The sequence below is a fragment of the Hippichthys cyanospilos genome, chromosome 3 (genome assembly GCF_059441005.1).
Source record: "Hippichthys cyanospilos isolate Australia breed blue-spotted pipefish chromosome 3, RoL_Hcya_1.0, whole genome shotgun sequence".
Taxonomy (NCBI): domain Eukaryota; kingdom Metazoa; phylum Chordata; class Actinopteri; order Syngnathiformes; family Syngnathidae; genus Hippichthys; species Hippichthys cyanospilos.
Genome location: NC_142371.1, coordinates 22,902,009 through 22,921,435, shown reverse-complemented (window position 1 = coordinate 22,921,435; position 19,427 = coordinate 22,902,009). Strand labels below are relative to the sequence as shown.

Sequence of the window (19,427 nt, the reverse complement as noted above, 5' to 3'; positions counted from 1 at the left end):
AGTTGTCTATCTTGAAAAATTAACAACAGCTAATACAGTATGCTATAAAGGGTATAAGTGATGTAAAACCCAGTTTTACATTTTTTTTGTGCATAAAGAGTGAGCCTGGAGTGCAAACACTTACAAAGGTGCTCTACAGCAGCTACAAAAATAATAAAGGAAAGATGCATATTCGGGGTGACGACATAGCTAGCTGGCTAACTGCCATGAGCCAAATTCACCAAACGAATTCTGATGCTAATGAAAGGGCTACAGTTCTTTCTACATGCTGATACTGTGGCCCATGCGTGACACTGCCACACCCCCCCTAAAAATCAGGACAACTGAAAAAAATACTTCATTCTATAGCTCCAATTTGTCACAATAAATTGCTACATAGCTGCTAATTTTAGCACATGTTTTCAGCCATTATGTTTATTTTTCCATTTTTACTCCACGTACAGGACATTTTCTGCTTCGACTAGCTAGCTAGACAACTGAAACGCAACTGGAGAAAATCTGATGCTAACGAATGTGCTACATTTCTTGTATATTAGCTAAGAGGGGCTCATGAACCGTTTTTTTTGGCCACACTTCCTTGAAAAAATAAGGAAAACGGAATAAAAAAAAATATATGGCTACATTTCCACAATGCACTGTCACAGATGTTAGGCATAGCTCATGTTTTCAGTCATGATATTCACTTTTTATGCAGCAATAGTAATAGAGTTTTTTTTCTTTGACTAGCTAGCTAGCTAACTGAAACTTAAGGGACAAAACCTGATGCTAATGAAGGACCTGCATAGCAGTAGACCCGGGACACATGATGGGACCCATGCATGTTAACCGATTTTAGCCAGGCCCTTAGCCATGCTTCCAAAATAAATTTAAAAAAAACTTGAATGCGTAGTGCATGTTTTCAGAAATGATCTCTAAATGTATAACAGATTGAAAGCAAACAACTACAATTTCACTTTTGATGATTTGTGTTTAAGCGGTGTTAGATAGATGAAAATTGAAAAAGTGTGAAAGATTTTTACTTATTACTAGCAACTGTAAATTTCTATAAATTTGACCCTCGCGATAAACGGGGATCCAGTCTATGTTCTCCTGAATTTGCTCTCAAGTGTTCGCCGGGCAAAACGCGCACCCCAGCGGGGCGGACGATGGTCAGACGGCAAGAGGAAGTGCGTACATTCCAGGCTAATCCTGATAGGACGTGGCAGGCCGGGATACAAGAACACGTCGGCCGGGGCACGAAACTGGCAGCGTTGACACTTTGGCAGCGGCGCTTATTTATGAGGAGCTGCTTTAAGCTTGTTTGCGCAGTGCTCGCGTGAAAGGATGCGAGCGCTTAGCGTGCACACGCCCGGCCCGAAGAATATGCGGCGTATTATTTCAAAGATACATCCTAAGAAGCGTGTGTGTGCGTTTGCTCAATGGGAACAAAGACAGCAGTGTGTCCCGCAGAGAGCGAGAGTGGGCGAGACACATTCAGAGTATATTACTTATTTATCTAACTTAGAACTGTTTTATCCCACGTGCCATAAATCTAACAGACTTTCTGCCCTGCACACATGCACGTACGTGCCCCCCCCCCCCCCAAACACACACTCTTCCCTTCACCAATAGAGCACTACCATTCTACACACACAACGGTTTTTATCTATCATAGTGGGGACACCCTATTGACATAACCCATTTTCTAGGCCCGAACCTTAACCTTAACCAGCCCCAACCCTAACCCTAACGCTTACCCTGAACTCAAACCAAAATTCAATTTCAAGCAATACTCTCAAAGCAAGTCTTGACCGTCAAAAAGAGGTCTGAACCTGTGGGATCTACCAAAATGATCCACAAAAGTGCAAGAGGTCCCCATAAAGACAGTAAAGCCCGGGATTTGGTCGCAAGTAGCAAAAATCAAGGGCACACACACACACACACACACACATATACACACACACATCTGTAACATGTTAGCTATTGTGTTAAAAACTGGCGTTCAAAGTTTTTCCTACGGCTCACAATAAATTGTCAAATGTCGCATTTAAGTTTTGTAAGGCCTATCAGATTACATTGTGTCTTGTAAAAATATATCATGTATTTCATTTTTTATGTGCTGCTGTCACCACAATTTCCCGGGACAATGTCATACATTATAAAATACAATGCTTCCCCAAATATCACGATTCGTGGTTCACAACCGATGTTTTGTGGATTTTAAACATTTTTTTATAGTCTGAATTTGACATTGGACAGCTTCAGTGTAGTACCACATTCTACCACAATAAGCTGGGCAGCACTGAGTTTTTGAGTTTGACTGTGAGAAGATGAGGCAGATAAGGTTCCTAACTAAACTCCAGGAACGGTTGTTAAAAGAGAATATATGCAGGAGAATATTGTCATATGCTCTATGTTGCTGATTAGTTTGTGTTAAAGTCGCAGTTTTTTAAGGTTCAGAATTAGCTAGCGAAGCCAATATGAATTATTTTTAGAATCAATTATTCTATTGATTATACCTTTGAAAAATCAACTCAAAGTTCTGACAATGAAATGCAAATGCAAAATGTAAAAACATTCTGATTCAATCCACTATCTTAAAAACACGATTTTTCTCCTGCAATGAAGCGCATTTTTGTGCGCATATTAGTGAGTTTGCCAGTGTGCACTTTAAGGCGTTTGCTGACGCAAAAAGCAGCTGCTCAAACACACTCTCTGAAGGCGGAATTTTGCTTCATTTCTCTCCAGGCTCGTTCCTTCGCTCTTTCTTACCTGCGGCACCGTTCGCACGCTTTGGCGAAGACGAGTGACGAGCGCCCATGTTTTCGCACTCTTTCAGACAGATTACTTCCTGTTCAGCTCGTTGTTACACTTCCTTCCTGCAAGAGGGCCAGAACGTTTTCCCTGTTTGCATTGGAGCTTTGGACTTCCTGCACCAAGTTCATTACAGTGAGTGGGCTACACACTCATTAACAGGGGTCGTTATATAATGACAACTAATAACATTCACATGGAGAAATCTTATGTGTAAAGTAAACTGCTGGTTATCACTAGAGATGTTCCAGGCCCACCCGGTTATAGTTGAAAAACCTGTGTCAATAAACACTATGAATAGAAAAAATCCCCAAAACTATTGTATAAATAACTTCAATTTACTGCACGATTAGGCACTTGGTCTCCGGATCACGGTTCGAGTCCCACATTAGACATGTTATCGGGTACGAGAGACCATTATACTTGAGCAGTGACAGGTGGTACTTCAAATACAGACAAAGGCTTGAATCATACGTGCTATGTATGATTTCATACCTGAGTTCTGCCATTTCGCTATGTACTTGCACACAATTATCTATCTTCTCTGTCACTACCTTGCCCTCAATTAAATTCTGGGCCGGATCTTGTATAACACGAAATCAGCAGCCCGGCTAGCTCAGTTGGTAGAGCATGAGACTCTTAATCTCAGGGTCGTGGGTTCGAGCCCCACGTTGGGCATCTTGTGTTTAGGATATGTAAATGGTTGTAAGAGAATTTTAAGATTGATAGGTGTCAAGTGGAATTCTAAACACAGAGTTTACCATTTGTGTGGATTTTATACATGAGCGCTGCTATTTCCCTTTGTACTTCCACACAATTATCAACCTCCTGTCAAGACACTACCTTCAAAGTTCCTCCATGCCATCAATTATATTCCAGAGTGGATGATTTCTTACAGTATGACACACTACAGTAGCCCGGCTAGCTCAGTCGGTAGAGCATGAGACTCTTAATCTCAGGGTCGTGGGTTAGAGCCCCACGTTGGGCGTGTTCTCTTTAGGGCATTTTGATGGGGATTCAGGGACTGTTATGCCTGATCAGTGTCAGCTGGTACTTTAAACAAAATCAGGGTTCACCTGTTTGTGCTGCTTTTACTGTATACATGACCTCTGCTATTTCACTATGTACCTATCTATCTTCGTATAGACAATTCTTATAGATAGATATAATCCTATCTATCTTTATACCTGAGCTCTGCCATTTCGCTGTAAACCGACATAATGATCTGCCTTCTCCATCACTAAAGAATAAACACACACTAGTAGCCCGGCTAGCTCAGTCGGTAGAGCATGAGACTTAATCTCAGCGTCGTGGGTTCGAGCCCCACGTTGGGCGTGTTCTCTTTAGGGCATGTTGATGGGGATCCAGATACTGTTATGCTTGATCAGTGTCAGCTGGTACTTTCTCCATCACAAAAGAAAAAACACACGCTAGTAGCCTGGCTAGCTCAGTCGGTAGAGCATGAGACTCTTAATCTCAGGGTCGTGGGTTCGAGCCCCACGTTGGGCGTGTTCTCTTTAGGGCATGTTGATGGGGATCCACATACTGTTATGCTTGATCAGTGTCAGCTGGTACTTTCTCCATCACAAAAGAAAAAACACACTAGTAGCCTGGCTAGCTCAGTCGGTAGAGCATGAGACTCTTAATCTGAGGGTCGTGGGTTCGAGCCCCATGTTGGGCGCGTTCTCTTTAGGGCATGTTGATGGGGATCCAGAGATTGTTATGCTTGATCAGTGTCAGCTGGTACTTTCTCTATCACTATAGAAAAAACACACACTAGTAGCCCGACTAGCTCAGTCGGTAGAGCATGAGACTCTTAATCTCAGCGTCGTGGGTTCGAGCCCCACGTTGGACGTGTTCTCTTTAGGGCATGTTGATGGGGATCCAGATACTGTTATGCTTGATCAGTGTCAGCTGGTACTTTCTCCATCACAAAAGAAAAAACACACGCTGGTAGCCTGGCTAGCTCAGTCGGTAGAGCATGAGACTCTTAATCTCAGGGTCGTGGGTTCGAGCCCCACGTTGGGCGTGTTCTCTTTAGGGCATGTTGATGGGGATCCACATACTGTTATGCTTGATCAGTGTCAGCTGGTACTTTCTCCATCACAAAAGAAAAAACACACTAGTAGCCTGGCTAGCTCAGTCGGTAGAGCATGAGACTCTTAATCTGAGGGTTGTGGGTTCGAGCCCCATGTTGGGCGCGTTCTCTTTAGGGCATGTTGATGGGGATCCAGAGATTGTTATGCTTGATCAGTGTCAGCTGGTACTTTCTCTATCACTATAGAAAAAACACACACTAGTAGCCCGACTAGCTCAGTCGGTAGAGCATGAGACTCTTAATCTCAGGGTCGTGGGTTCGAGCCCCACGTTGGACGTGTTCTGTTTAGGGCATGTTGATGGGGATCCAGATACTGTTATGCTTGATCAGTGTCAGCTGGTACTTTCTCCATCACAAAAGAAAAAACACACGCTAGTAGCCTGGCTAGCTCAGTCGGTAGAGCATGAGACTCTTAATCTCAGGGTCGTGGGTTCGAGCCCCACGTTGGGCGTGTTCTCTTTAGGGCATGTTGATGGGGATCCACATACTGTTATGCTTGATCAGTGTCAGCTGGTACTTTCTCCATCACAAAAGAAAAAACACACTAGTAGCCTGGCTAGCTCAGTCGGTAGAGCATGAGACTCTTAATCTCAGGGTCGTGGGTTTGAGCCCCATGTTGGGCGTGTTCTTTTTGGGGCATGTTGATGGGGATCCATAGACACTGTTATGCTTGATCAGTGTCAGCTGGTACTTTCTCCATCACAAAAGAAAAGACGCACACTAGTAGCCCGGCTAGCTCAGTCGGTAGAGCATGAGACTCTTAATCTCAGGGTCGTGGGTTCGAGCCCCACGTTGGGCATGTTCTCCTTTAGGGCATGTTGATGGGGATCCAGAGACTGTTATGTTTGATCAGTGTCAGCTGGTACTTTCTCCATCACAAAAGAAAAAACACACAGTCGTAGCCCGGCTAGCTCAGTCGGTAGAGCATGAGACTCTTAATCTTAGGGTCGTGGGTTCGAGCCCCACGTTGGGCGTGTTCTCCTTTAGGGCATGTTGATGGGGATCCAGAGACTGTTACGATTGACCAGTGTCAGCTGGTACTTTCTCCATCACAAAAGAAAAAACACACACTAGTAGCCCGGCTAGCTCAGTCGGTAGAGCATGAGACTCTTAATCTCAGGGTCGTGGGTTCGAACCCCACGTTGGGCGAATTCTTTGTCGGGCATGTTATTGGGTAAAAGAGACCATTATGTGTCATTTGGTACTTCAAATAAACTTGACCTTTCATGCTGATTTTTAAACCTGAACACTTTTCTTTTCTTACCATCCATCTATCCATATATTTATGATCTAGAGCCGCTTATCCTCACAAGGGTCGCTGGCTTTGTGGTGCCTAGTCCAGCTGACTTCAAGCAGGTGGAGGAGGACACCCTGAAGTGGTTGCACATTGACACCTATGGACAATTTAGTATGTCTACATTAAACTATGTGCGGTCTCCTTTACTTTTTCAATAAAGCTATGCGGGCGCAGGTTTTTTTTTACACTCGAAGGAAGAGAGACTAAGAGGGTTTAAATAAGCCTTGTTACGTACAGTAATCAATTATTTAAGTATTTACTTCATATGGTACCCGCTATTTTTGGACACTTCTTGAGCCATATCCCTGAATTTTTTTTTTAGAGTTATAAATTACTTAGGGATTGAATGCCTGATCTCTTAGAAAATGTAAAATTGTCTTAAATATGAGCTATCAATATTATGCACATTATAAATGAGAACATATTTGCATTTCAGCAATATTTTGTCACAATTACAGAGCAGGATTACCCAAACTGACTTTAAAATGAACAGATGCATACACACACAGCTGCATGGGCTAGCGCTGGGTGAAATATGACAAAATGACCTCAGAGGCGATGACATCACCAACTAACCCGCTCGCTTATCAGTTGTCTTCTCGCCTTGCCTCACCTAACCGCCACATTCATCTTTCGCGTTTACGGCCCTCGACGGACGATCCCTCACGTATGTCAAAGAGAATGTATGTATGTGTGTATTTGTGTATGCACGGTTATTTATTGAGGGATGGCGAAAAGAGGCGTAAAGGCCAGATGACCTCAAGTTGAGTCTGTTTTGCGTTCACGTCGTGCTTTGGCTCGTGCTAGCTTGTCTCCACCTGACTTAAAAGTTAAAGCGTTCGCCAAGATCATGGAGATGTGTGTTGAACACTTAGCAGCTGTGTTGTACAGGTGGACAAAAAGAAAAAAAAATTCTAATGAGGCCGCCTGATGACATCTTTATGTGATGGACTAAAGACTGTTATGGTTGCCATGGAGATGGTGGACTATGAGGGGGTGCTACATGGTCCTTAAACTTAAGTGTTTTTAACTGGAGAGTGGGCATTTCTATAATCTCAATACCTTGCGGATCTGATAAATTGTATTGTGTATAGGGTTCAATATGACTGCATAATAGGTTAAATGTGGTAATATCAGTGAGCAAAAGAAAATTTATAAAGCTTTCTTATCAAGATAATATCTGTAAATTGTACATTAAAACGTCTCTAACACATTTTATAATCAAATTCTACATTATCAATCAAAATATGTGTTTGTATTTTTGTATATTTATATCGCCTTTACCAAACAACATAATCTCCGTTTTAAATGTATTTAGTGTTCACTTATTTCATGCAAATCAATCTTGTAGCTTGTAAATTTCATTTCTAGCGTCAAGGTCCTTCAAAATTTTTACCTGAGTGCATAATTACTTTTTTAGCTGCCAATTAGAGGTCATTAATATACCAAAGGAAGAGCTTTGTGCCCAGTATAAATCCCTGGGGGACTCCACACACAATGCTAACACACACTGCTCTACACTATGAGTTAATTAGGATTTTAACCAACTAGTTTCTTTGATCCTATATTTTTTTTTTTGTGAAAGAATTTCATAATCCAAAAGCAAGTCAATAAAAATATTTTTTCTTATCAGAATTTTTTGTAACTTCCTCTATTAGTTCTATTATTGCTAGTGACCTTTTTTTTCCCTTCTAAACCCTTATAAGCTAAACATTTAGCATGTCACCGTATGTTAATCAATAAAAATTGTCCTGTCTTACTGTGAAAATCTTTTCCAATATATTGGAGAATTGAGGTAAAATTGATATTGGTCTATAGTTTACACATTTTTGTGGACCTTTATTTATTTGCTCTGGAAACTTGCCAGTTGCAAATGATAATTTAAAAATAAGGACAATGGGTTTAGCACTTTCTTTAACGTGTTACGACCGGTAAAAGAGAAACCCGTTACCTAAAATGTCATGAAAGCCATTCGCTTAAGCTAACGCTACTTTTTGGTCATCTGCTTCCATTTAAGACAAAATACGCACATACCGATAATTTGGCCAATATTTAAAACGTATTCCCCTCTTCCCATCAAAGTAAGCAAAGGTTCAATTATACATTATTGGATGTCTCTGAGGGCGATTATCCTCCGGTGTGACATTTTGCAGTCATTTTTCCACAGACTAAATCATTCAGTCGCGCTTACAGAAGCGCAGCCGAACTGCGCTGACGTCGTTTAGGACTTAATGACGGCTAAGTGCGCCACTCTCAGTGTGGCGTCGGCGTGGACAAGTCGTTACCACTTGCAGAAAAAACACCACAAAACACACACATATACACACAGCTGCTTATGAATCCGGCTCATTGCAGAGTGTTTTTTACGGCTAATGTGCTTTCAAAGCAGCGACGCGACGCTATCTGATTGGCCGAATGCCAGGAAGTAATCGTTTGTTGGCAACCTTGATATTTTTGTGACTTATTCAAAATCATCATATTCTTGCCTCATTGCGTGAAAATAGGATTTTTCTGGCAAATAAATGAACGTGTTAAAAGATTTGTTTAATAGACATTGACGATTCATGATGTTTGTTCTTGATGCCATTATTCTAGTGTGTGTGTGTGTGTGTGTGTGCGTGTGTGCGCGCGTGTAGCCATGTTCTCATAGGCAGGTCATGTCTGGGTCAATCTCTCTGGCTCCAGCACTTCCATGGCTTTAACCCGTTCACATCCCCACACTCATCTTAACTCACACACACAGACATGCACGCATATCTATACACACACAGACACGCACAATGAAAGCAATGTTATATATATGTGTGGTGTGATGAGTATAAGTAGTGTATTTCAGCACTAAAATGAGAGTCAGTGGCTCCAAAAATAAGTTGAGCGGGATCGGGAGCGAGGCGCAGCCGTCACAGAGATGCTTTTGTACCATCCTTACCGCAAGTAATGGCTTGAATAGCTTTGTTTTTCACAGAGTTAATGCAATATTAGGCAAATTTATATCTCTTGGATTTGCATGAGTTGACTGATGTAAGCACATTTATATTTTGATGTATTCATGTGTAAAAATATACTTACTAAGCCTTGGACGATTAGGTTATCAGAGTTGATTATCAATCAGCAAGTTAAAAAAATAAGATCTCATAACCATTACCAAGTCAATGAGAAAATGAAGCAATAAATAATATTTATTAGGCTGCAGCTATTCTATATTCGAGATTCTAATGAATAATCAAATATTTGGAGAAAAATCAAAGAGGAATAATTTTGCTTGGTGAAAAAAACAATGATGTGAACCGCAGCAGACTTTTTTTTTTTTTTTAGAAACATTATTCAGACAAAGGGATGTCCATATCACAGTCGCGATTTTTGATGGGTGAGATTTGAGTACGTTCGGTTTGTTAAAATGTGATCAGTAGGAACAGTAACTGTGTCAATTGAGTCATTTACATCTATTCCACTCCCTCTGAAAAGTAATTCGACTGCTTTCTCTACCCTGTTTGGGGCAGTTGATTGCTGCTAGCCGCTAACACTGTTAGCATTTAGTGCTGCTCACCCAATTAAACTTGATTTCGGGGCAGTATAGTCTTGTTGAAGTTGGTGAGGAGTGTTATTTGTTCTCTGTGGGTTGAATTAGGGGTTTTCTTTTCTTTTCTGTTTTGGGCTTTTTATTATTATCATTTCAAGTTGTGGGTTTTTGTTTATGTGGTTAAATTCATGTATTTATTCCCCTCGTGTCAGTGTCTCAGTGTAATTGCATCCACCTATGTAATTGCGTTTAACCTGCTTCCCATGTGTTGACCAATCAGCTCCCTGCTCCTATTGTGTCATGCCCAGGTGTTCCTTGTTTGTCCCATCAGTTTTGAGTGTATTTATTATTCTGTTTCGTTTCAATTCTTTTCGTGTCATTGTGGATGTTTGTGTCATGTTCAATGTTGCTGTCAGTTCTCCCTGTCCTTGTGAGTGATATTCCTGTGTTTTTACGGTCAAGTCTTTTTGTATTAAGTTTGAATTTTTTTCATGAATGTGACACAGTGGCACAAACAGCTCTAAAAAATCCCGCTTTCCATTTTATTTTCAAAACACACATCAGGCTGTGTGATTTCAAAATCAAACGCACACCTCCACTCTCCTGAGCGATCACAACAAAGTGAGAGAGTGCGGCGCACACGCCAACACATCCCTGCAGACATTCCAGCGGTTTTGCGGCGTGATTGATGGGAGTCGGCAGTACTGGTCCCACTGGGATGTTCCCACTTAATTGCTGTCTGTCCGTACAGACACGCATAACAAGCAGTGGGCTTTCAAGTGAACATCGTATCGTGACTGACTGCTGCGAGGATGCGCATCAGTGTTCGTTCAAAGATGGCAGCACTTGCGAAATTATCAAAGAAAGAGTGCGTGTGTGTGTATCAGTGTTGGGAAGTAGCAAACTACAAATATTTAGAGAAGCTAGTGATTTAGAAGTAGACATTGCGATCGGATTGTCTACAACGGTATTTTGAATGTTTTCGTAGTTTGTGTAGTTTGGCAACAAGTTTTCAAAAGTGGCTGACTGTTGGACGCTGGTTTTGTGTCAGAACATCTTAGATGTAATCACCATCCCATGCACTAATAAAATCACTAATAAAATGTACATGGATTATTTATTGTTTTACAATAATACCCAACAATATTGTCCCCTCATTTTGTTAAATTCAATGGACAATGTACTGCTCCTACAGTTGTTTGTGTCTTGGCCATCAGGGGGCAGTAAAAGACAGACAGACACACACACACACACAAAGAAGAGTTTTACAACTGAATCAATAAATTGCGGGAATAATCGTAGTTTTTCACAAATTATAAATATATTGCTAGCATCAGGCTTAAACCTTAGTGAATTTGACATTTAAAAAATGATATATTTGTCAGCACCTGTGTTATTTTCAGAAATCATTGATCAATAAAATGTATCAAATTTCATAATGCAATGTGAATGGCTGAACAAGCATCTAATTTTTAGGGTCCTGAAAAAGTTATGATTTTGGAGATTTGAGGCGAGATGCATGTTAATATTGTTGTATTCTCTATCAACATGTTGCTCATCCGTTTGAGATCAAATATCACCAATGAAAATTTTACCAAGTGGACGCAACTCAAGAGAAATTTATTAGGTGAAAAAGCATAAAACTCAAGCCAACACTAACATCAATTTTTCTTTCTAAAATGATTTTCAATATTTTATTTTTTCCCATGAAAATTCACACTGTTTTTCATGGAAAATTAACTTTGAACATTAATGAGCCTTTTTTCAACATTTTGCTTAAATTTACAGAAAAAAATACAGTTTTTTTTCGGTGCTTCTAAGTACGGAGAGTAAGTACCTTTGCCACATCTAGTGTGTATGACTTTGTCTTGTGTGCATGTGTGTTAAGTGACAGAGCAGCAGGAGTGTTGCGGGGCTGTAAAAATACACAAAATGCAGGAATGTGCAGTCGGTGGAGCGATTTGACAAAGAACCGCACACGCGGCGTAATTATAGCCCGCCTATCTGGACTCAGTCATTTGAAGAGAAACCGTCTGCACCACTTCCACTGCAGCGTAAAAGCGACACTGTAACGAGACGTCAGGAAACATGAACAAGGCTGTATTTGAAAGAACATTTTTTGGTTTGAGGAAAGCATATTTTTCTTGAAAAAAACAAACAAAACAAAAATGTTTCCTGTGGTCATTGCCGGTAGTGTGGACTTGATGTTGTGATAGCTCAGATGGGTAACTGTGACAAGAATGCTGATTTTATTGTAAATAAGAAAAAAAAAATCAACTTGATAATCACATTTTTACAATGCAAAATGTCGAGTTTCCGTCCTTCGATTTTCTGAATTCACAACTTTGAACGAATGAAAAAACTAGCTTATATAGTTCTCCAAAAAAAGCGGTGAAAATTGCCAAATTGATATAAAACAGGGGCACTTTAAATGTGTAGATTTAATCACCAATATAAAATGGATGGATGATCAACAAAACGATGGAAATCCATCAAAGGTCCACCATCTTAATGCTAACATATAATAGGAAACACCATAGACATGCTAATGCAAGTTAGCATAAATGTTACAGTATTAAAAGCCTTTGTGTAACTTGCACCAATGGCGTACAACAATACACACTCGAGTTTAGTTGGGGACCTTTTTTGCCATTTTTTCTTACTGCTAACATTCATTGCAATGTAACAGAACACATTTTTGACTGTCAGCCAAAAAAGCTCGAAATTGGCTGGAGAAATGGGGGGCTAAGTTGGCTAATGCTAACATACTTTACAGCACAATTTTTTTCTATTTTAAAAAAAACATGCAGAGATTACAACAATACTTAAAGATATCATTCTCGCTGTGCAAACAACGTTAATTATTGGAGATTAGATGGTCTTCTCTGCCGCTTATTTCTGCTCGTAATTTAGCACGTTATTAATCAAACTTAAAAATCTGCAAAAAGCCAGGATTCCCTGTCCACATATGATGGACACGCAAAGTCCTTGGTCTCTATGGCGAAGGCCTACTCAGGGACAGCAGCCATGATGATTCATCCCAGTTGTAAATGTCACCAGACATATGCGACGGCAGCATGTTTTTATGGAACTTTCACCGCATAAACACTTTGTCCGCAACATGGCCATCAACACACATGCACACAAACACAAAGACACACAAGCGCGCGCACACATATAGCAAAGATGATGCTTTTTTTAAACACAGACTAAGACACGTCGACTTCCTTCAAGACAGATGGTTGTCAAGCACAATAAATATGCCTAACTAGCGATTCCATTTTTCGTATCTGACGCCGGTACAAGTATTACATTTTTGAGTACTCACCTATACCGCGATGATTCGCGGAGGTGGCAAACTGCTATAGTACAACACCAACCACTGCCAAGGAGGACTATCGGAGGCAAATATCGGTAGCCTCCATGATATCTCATAAAAGGCTGATTTTGGCCTGTTATCAATATCTAGTATCAGTGCTTGCCCATTCACAGCCTCAATGCAACACAAATGTTAAGCAATTTAACTACACGTTGCTTCTTGTTCCAATTATTTTGCTCTGAATTTGAAAATAATCCACAGAACTGGTGCTTTTTTATTAAGTAGCTGGAAATACAGAAGATTATTTTTGTTATTGACTTCTAAACACTGCCATCGAACAAATTGAAAATGGTTTTGGTCTGTTTGTGTAGATGAGCTGAAGCGCACACACATTAGCCCGACATGATCTGTGTGCAACGTAGCATTTGCCATTCGCCTCAGTCTCAACTTCCTGTGGGTGTGGTCTGCTGTTTTGTCTGCATTAAACCCTCTTCTAACACTATCAGCCAGCGCAGCAAATAGCAACATGCTGCTTGTGTGGTAGTGTGTTTGTACGCGCGTGTATCTTTACGTGAGTGTGCACGTGAATGTGCATTGTGTATATTTGATAGTATATACACTGTGTAAATGCGTGTGTGTATTTGTGTGCACTTCTTGTACCTTAGAAGTGTGCATGTAATCACAAAAAACTATTTGTTTCCAATTGCCAATTGCAGCTCATGAGGGGTTTTTCGATACAAATGTTCCACTTTTGACGCAATGTATTGTAAATATTGCACATACATTTACTCCTGGAGTTGCATGAAGGCAAATGAGAGGGTGTGTGGAATTTTAATTTTTTCGGCATGTATTAGAAAATCAAATGTAATGCGTTTTAATGCCGCAGCAGCTACAGTACAGGTTTATTTTCAAATTCAGAGCAAATTAAGTGGAACAAGAAGCAAACCTGTATGACACATTTTTATTAGAAGAGTCTGGAATGGACTGCTTGTATACAAGTGCTAATATTAAGAGATTTTGGATGTACAGTAGATGATATAATTCGATACTAAATTACTATTTAATTTCTAAATGGAAAAAAAAATCTGCAACACTAAACCGATTCATATCTGGTGTACAGCGCTCACAGAGCACGACTCAAAATGTATCTTGCACTGTATCCAGGTGTCTATTTATGTGAGTGTGTGTGAGAACGCGTCAAAATGTGTGTGCATGTGCATGCATGTGTGTGTGGGGGCGACAGGAAAAAGATCCCTGCGCATTTTTGCACGCGTGCGGCGTGTGCGGTTGTGTTGTGAACGTAAGCGCATGTAAATGAGGGAGCGCAAGTGTATATTTGCACATTCTTTTGTTGACCATCTTACAGAGTGTGATTGCCACAGCGTGACTATGTTGCTTCTCTTTAAACACACACACACACAAATGTGTGTTTTTCAGTGTGTAATCACTCCCTGGAGATAGCGTTGCTTCTCAAAACACAAACAGAGAATCCGAGTGGCTGGTAATGATTTTGAACGGGACTCAAAACACACTTTGATTTATTTTTAGCATAAGGGAAACAAATTGCCCAAAATGTTGCAGAATGCATTTGTTTCGTTTTTAAAACGCAAAGACGACGGTTAGCATGTCGGACATGCTATCAACTCATCAGGCAAAGTAGCAACGCTAACAGAAATGGCGTTAGCATTAGAAAAGATGGCAGCTTGATGGCAGGACGCCTTCTGGCGGGCCGCCGCTAGCCATGCGGCGTCTGCGGTGGTCGCGTGGGTGTTTGTGGACGGAAGCGGCGATGCGCCTCGGCCCGGGCGAGCGCGCACGTCTGTCTGGAACTGATCCAGTCTCATTAGGCGCTGGAAATAATTAAAGACGCCGTGCAGCCGCAACCTATGCCCCCGTTTACTTTGGCATCACCGCCTGTGTGTGCGTCAACTCGATGTGAAGTGTGTGTGTGCATGAGGCAGCTCGTTAGTGTGTGAGTTCGCTGAATAAATGAGGAATGTCCTGTCCGGCACTGTGAGTTCATTAGATGAGTGTTTCAGGTGTGTCTCCTCAAGGTGTGTGTAGGTATTTGTGTGTGACTCTCATTTCCATGGTCCAATATTTGTCATGGAGTATAGCCCGGTCGCTAAGCCTAATGAAGGGAACTAATCATGTCCTCTGTGATCACATGCGCACTTGTACACACACATTAAAATATACCCATTCACTCACACATGGGTTTCTCTTGCGATCTTAATGGGGGCATCCCATTGACTTAATGCGTTTCCTCGCCCCTAACCTTAACCATGACAACTGACTGCCTAACATTACCCCTGACCTCAAGCAAAATCCAATTTCAATCTAAACTCTTAAACCAAGTCTTGACCCTCAAAAAGGGGGCTGGACTAGAGGGGCTCACCAAAATGGCGCCATAAGAACAAGACGTCCCCACAATGACAATTAACACCGGGATAATGAGCACCACCATGGGGGGTGGGGTGGGGGGGGGGGGGTGGTGGGGGGGGTGGGGGGGCTTTTGTTTTTGTCACATGAAGTTCAATTGCAATAACGTAAGAATTTTCATCTTTTTTGTTCCCGGCACTTTGATGTACTTAGTTTTTTTTCTGTTTTAGACTAAGCTGTAACTCGTATAAATGCTTTAAAAACTAGTTAACAGTTGCTGAAACTTGATTATATTGCTTTTTTCTTTTGATAATGTTAATAACGACAAAGGTTCAAGTATACATATGCAATTTTTATAGATAATAATCTTTTTTTTACTTTCAGGCACTTTGATGCACTTGGTTATTTTTTTTTTCAGTTTTAGACTAAGCTGTAACTTGTATAAATGCTTTAAAAACTAATTAACAGTTGCTGAAACTTGATTATATTGCTTTTTTCTTTTGATAATGTTAATAAGAACAAAGGTTCAGGTATACATATGCAATTTTTATAGATAATAATCTTTTTTTTTACTTTCAGGCACTTTGATGCACTTGGTTATTTTTTTTTCTGTTGTAGACTAAGCTGTTACCTGTATAAACGCTGTAAAAAATAACATTTGTTAAAAGTTGATTTCTATTGCCTTTTTCTTTTGTTAATGTTAAAAAAAAATACAGGTTTAAGTATATTTATACAATTTTTAGAGATAATAATCTTATTTATTGTCAGCGCGTCAAGATTGGGGTACGTGAAAGGTATTCACTTTCCTGGGGGACTTGGCAAAATATAATTGCAAAGCACTGCTATATGCGCACAATGCTGTCATACACAAATGTACACACACTCAACGTAGGACAAACACACACAAGTTTACATACATGCACATTTACACACGCACAATACCACACTCAGACACACAGGGACACTCACACAGATGTGCAAAAAACACACACAAATTTCCACTTGCGCAGTAACACACAGTGACACACGCACAGATTCACACACACGGCAGGCGCTAACACTCAAAAGCTAACACTCACACATGCCCACAAACTCATAAATTTATGAACATAAAAGGTATTAAAACATTACACATACACTCGTATATTCGCTCACACACACATAATCACTTAAACACACATAGGCACACATCGGATGGGTGCAGGGCAACGTTTGAGGATGTTGTTAAACCTTCCCGTCTGCGGTCGCACTTTGTTCTTTGTCTTGAGCGCGCGCCAAAGCTGAGAGCGAAACGACGCCGATCGCGCCGAGGAAGCGTTCCGGTTCATGCGGCCTCACCACTTTTTCCTTTATAAGATGGCTATAGCGGGTAACCCCCCCCCCCCAAAAAAAATGTCAGTAGACAGAAACATGTCTATATATATATTCTTATACTGTAAACTACATCTAAATCTAAAAGTTGATTTTATTTGACATGTTGAATAACAGCGAGTCCCATAGTTCAGCCAAACACAAAAACTATTAAACATGCATTTTACATGCAGAGTGAGGACAGAATGTGTCTGCTGCATGTTATGTTACATAATGCACTAAACTGAGTGTAATGCTATACGTAAACAGACACACACACATATTTAGTCTGTGGTCCCAAGGGTGTTTTTGCAGTTTTTTGTTTGTCTTTCATAGCCGACCCACTAAACATTGTTTTTATGATCTTGTTGATTTTACAAGGCAAGCGCTCAACATTTTTCAAGCGTATAAAATATATATATGTAAGTATGTATTTATATATATCTTTAAAGTCACAGTGAATCATTGTTGTTTACATAGCAGGAAAAATGCACATTTGTCAGGCTGCACACACACGGAGTCTGTGTGTGTGTGTCGAGGAACACAGTAAGTTTTTATAGTTAGTGACAGCTGACGAATAACCCCCGGCTTGAACTTTGAACTCCGACTCTGCCTTGTGTAGACCCCAGCTAATTGACACGTCTCCTTTGATAAACTTTACACACACTCGCGCGCGCATGCACGGACAGTTCATGAATGCGTCGTTTCAGAAAATGCATGTTTTGATAATGGATGTAAAATGGGTTCGATATTTGGAAGGGAAAAAAAAAGGCAATTTGTTGCACATTTTTGCCATTTTAGGGATCAAACAGTAGTAAAGAAATTATAAGTAATAGCATAATGTGTGGGTGGGTGCACTGTGGGGGGAAAAAGCATAAGCTGTGGGACTTGTGGAGATAAGTTTTGGGGGTTTGTGGAGAGAGAGAGAGAGAGAAATGTGTAGACAAAGGGGGTCTTTATTCAAAAGGCAATGCGACTTCTATATAGCCTACTTATATCTTCCACATGTATAAATATTAGATTCATATAGTACACCAGAATTACACATCAGTGGAATACAATTTATTGGCTGTTCCGAGATGACTTTATATGCAATATGCGAAAAAAGGAAGGAAACCTAGTCATAGCGTTCAACAGATGACATGCTAACATAGCCACAAAAAAATATGTAAAGTTTTTCACTTGTAGTTTAAACTCACTTATTTTAACCTCATAGATCCATGATTTTTTTTTCTTTTCATATACTTTTCCATCCATTCCATATACAGAACATATACCCGTGTAGCAATTTTTGTACCGAAGTATAAAGTATTTTTATTTCTTCCTACTCCTTTTCAAACAGAGTATGATTTGTTATTCCTGATTTTTTTTTCAAATTCGTATTTTTCTTTCATATGTACAAACTATTTTTTTAAATAAATCATGCAGAAAATTACGTCTTTGGGAATGAACGAGTAAATAAAAAGTCATATGATCTAAAGTAATACCTGGGACAGTAATAATGCGTCAGTAATTATGGTATTAGTGAATGCAGCAATAGTATTGCGATGTAAAATGCGGTAATAAAAGCGACAATCTGCAGTAGTAGCAAAGTATTACAAAATGAACTGGAATGTATTGTAGTAGTATATCTAAAACAATATGTCATAATGATACATTCATGTTAAGATGAAATGAGTGGGCTAGTGTGGTCATTAATCTAATCTAACGTAATATGTAAGGACATGAGAGTGATACTGATACCAGGTATTGGTATTGGGCCGATACCCGCGCTTATTTCAACGTATAGGTCAATGTCGTGACAATGTCAGATATTGGTATCTGCCCCCTTGTGACCATTTTACAATGATTAAAGTCATTAACGTCTGACAGATGTCCACTAAGATGCAATATCTGTGTGTACAGTATATGAATAGAATTAGAAAATGACAGCAAAAAAATGGCATTAATATCATATAATCTGAAAATACAAACGCTAGATCTGGATCTTTCTTGAAAAGTATCTGTCATCGTTGTTTGTGGGAAATTTTAGGGCTCAAAAGTACCAATGATGTGCACGGTATCAGTCTGAAAAAAGTGGTATTGAACATTGCCATATTGTGTACGTTAAAGGTAATAACGTCATGCAAAATAACAGAGAAAAGGTGTAATGTAATTTACTGTAATATGTAACATGCTGAAGTAAAGTAGTATGAAGTAATATAATAGGCAGTAGTGACAAACGTGAAATTAATCAATGGTTGCCTGTAATGCAAATTAAACGTGCAGCAATACACAGTAAAGTTTCGATACATATTGGCTTTGCGGCTAAGCTTTGTTGTGGTTTGTGATGTGAAAAGCAGCAACTGAGTGTGAAGTTGAACTTCCTCCACTCTGGAAGTTCCACTTCCTCCAGCGGCATCCCAGAGGAAGACCATTCATTCCTGATGGCCGCTCCCCGAGGAGCGACAACCTGAATGGACGCAAGTCCTCCACACGTGTTATGTGTTACGCGTTGTATGCTACACGAGCAAAGCATGAAGGCCCTCGCTGAAAAGTTGTATGCTTTGTCCGTGATGCTCATCTAAATAATAACACTTGCCATACCCACTGATTTTTCATTTCATTTCCCATGACCTTGCAGGTCTTCTCGGTGAACTTTTGCTGGTCTTCCTTAGCTTTCTAAAGA

At 40.2% G+C, this 19,427-nt stretch overlaps 1 protein-coding gene and 13 non-coding genes across 15 annotated transcripts in view; 13 read left to right on the top strand and 1 right to left on the bottom strand.

The window, feature by feature from the left end:
• Nucleotides 1-19,427, bottom strand: part of bbs9 (Bardet-Biedl syndrome 9) — a 90,869-nt gene that overhangs the window by 9,654 nt on the left and 61,788 nt on the right. The gene's annotated exons all lie outside the window — the stretch shown is intronic.
• On the top strand, nucleotides 3,399-3,471 carry trnak-cuu (transfer RNA lysine (anticodon CUU)). The gene has a single exon. It is a non-coding gene; the product is annotated as a tRNA-Lys (tRNA).
• On the top strand, nucleotides 3,709-3,781 carry trnak-cuu (transfer RNA lysine (anticodon CUU)). Its single transcript has one exon. It is a non-coding gene; the product is annotated as a tRNA-Lys (tRNA).
• Nucleotides 4,230-4,302, top strand: trnak-cuu (transfer RNA lysine (anticodon CUU)). The gene has a single exon. It is a non-coding gene; the product is annotated as a tRNA-Lys (tRNA).
• Nucleotides 4,402-4,474, top strand: trnak-cuu (transfer RNA lysine (anticodon CUU)). The gene has a single exon. It is a non-coding gene; the product is annotated as a tRNA-Lys (tRNA).
• trnak-cuu (transfer RNA lysine (anticodon CUU)) lies at nucleotides 4,576-4,648 on the top strand. The gene has a single exon. It is a non-coding gene; the product is annotated as a tRNA-Lys (tRNA).
• trnak-cuu (transfer RNA lysine (anticodon CUU)) lies at nucleotides 4,750-4,822 on the top strand. The gene has a single exon. It is a non-coding gene; the product is annotated as a tRNA-Lys (tRNA).
• Nucleotides 4,922-4,994, top strand: trnak-cuu (transfer RNA lysine (anticodon CUU)). Its single transcript has one exon. It is a non-coding gene; the product is annotated as a tRNA-Lys (tRNA).
• On the top strand, nucleotides 5,096-5,168 carry trnak-cuu (transfer RNA lysine (anticodon CUU)). The gene has a single exon. It is a non-coding gene; the product is annotated as a tRNA-Lys (tRNA).
• On the top strand, nucleotides 5,270-5,342 carry trnak-cuu (transfer RNA lysine (anticodon CUU)). The gene has a single exon. It is a non-coding gene; the product is annotated as a tRNA-Lys (tRNA).
• On the top strand, nucleotides 5,442-5,514 carry trnak-cuu (transfer RNA lysine (anticodon CUU)). The gene has a single exon. It is a non-coding gene; the product is annotated as a tRNA-Lys (tRNA).
• Nucleotides 5,618-5,690, top strand: trnak-cuu (transfer RNA lysine (anticodon CUU)). Its single transcript has one exon. It is a non-coding gene; the product is annotated as a tRNA-Lys (tRNA).
• Nucleotides 5,793-5,865, top strand: trnak-cuu (transfer RNA lysine (anticodon CUU)). The gene has a single exon. It is a non-coding gene; the product is annotated as a tRNA-Lys (tRNA).
• Nucleotides 5,968-6,040, top strand: trnak-cuu (transfer RNA lysine (anticodon CUU)). The gene has a single exon. It is a non-coding gene; the product is annotated as a tRNA-Lys (tRNA).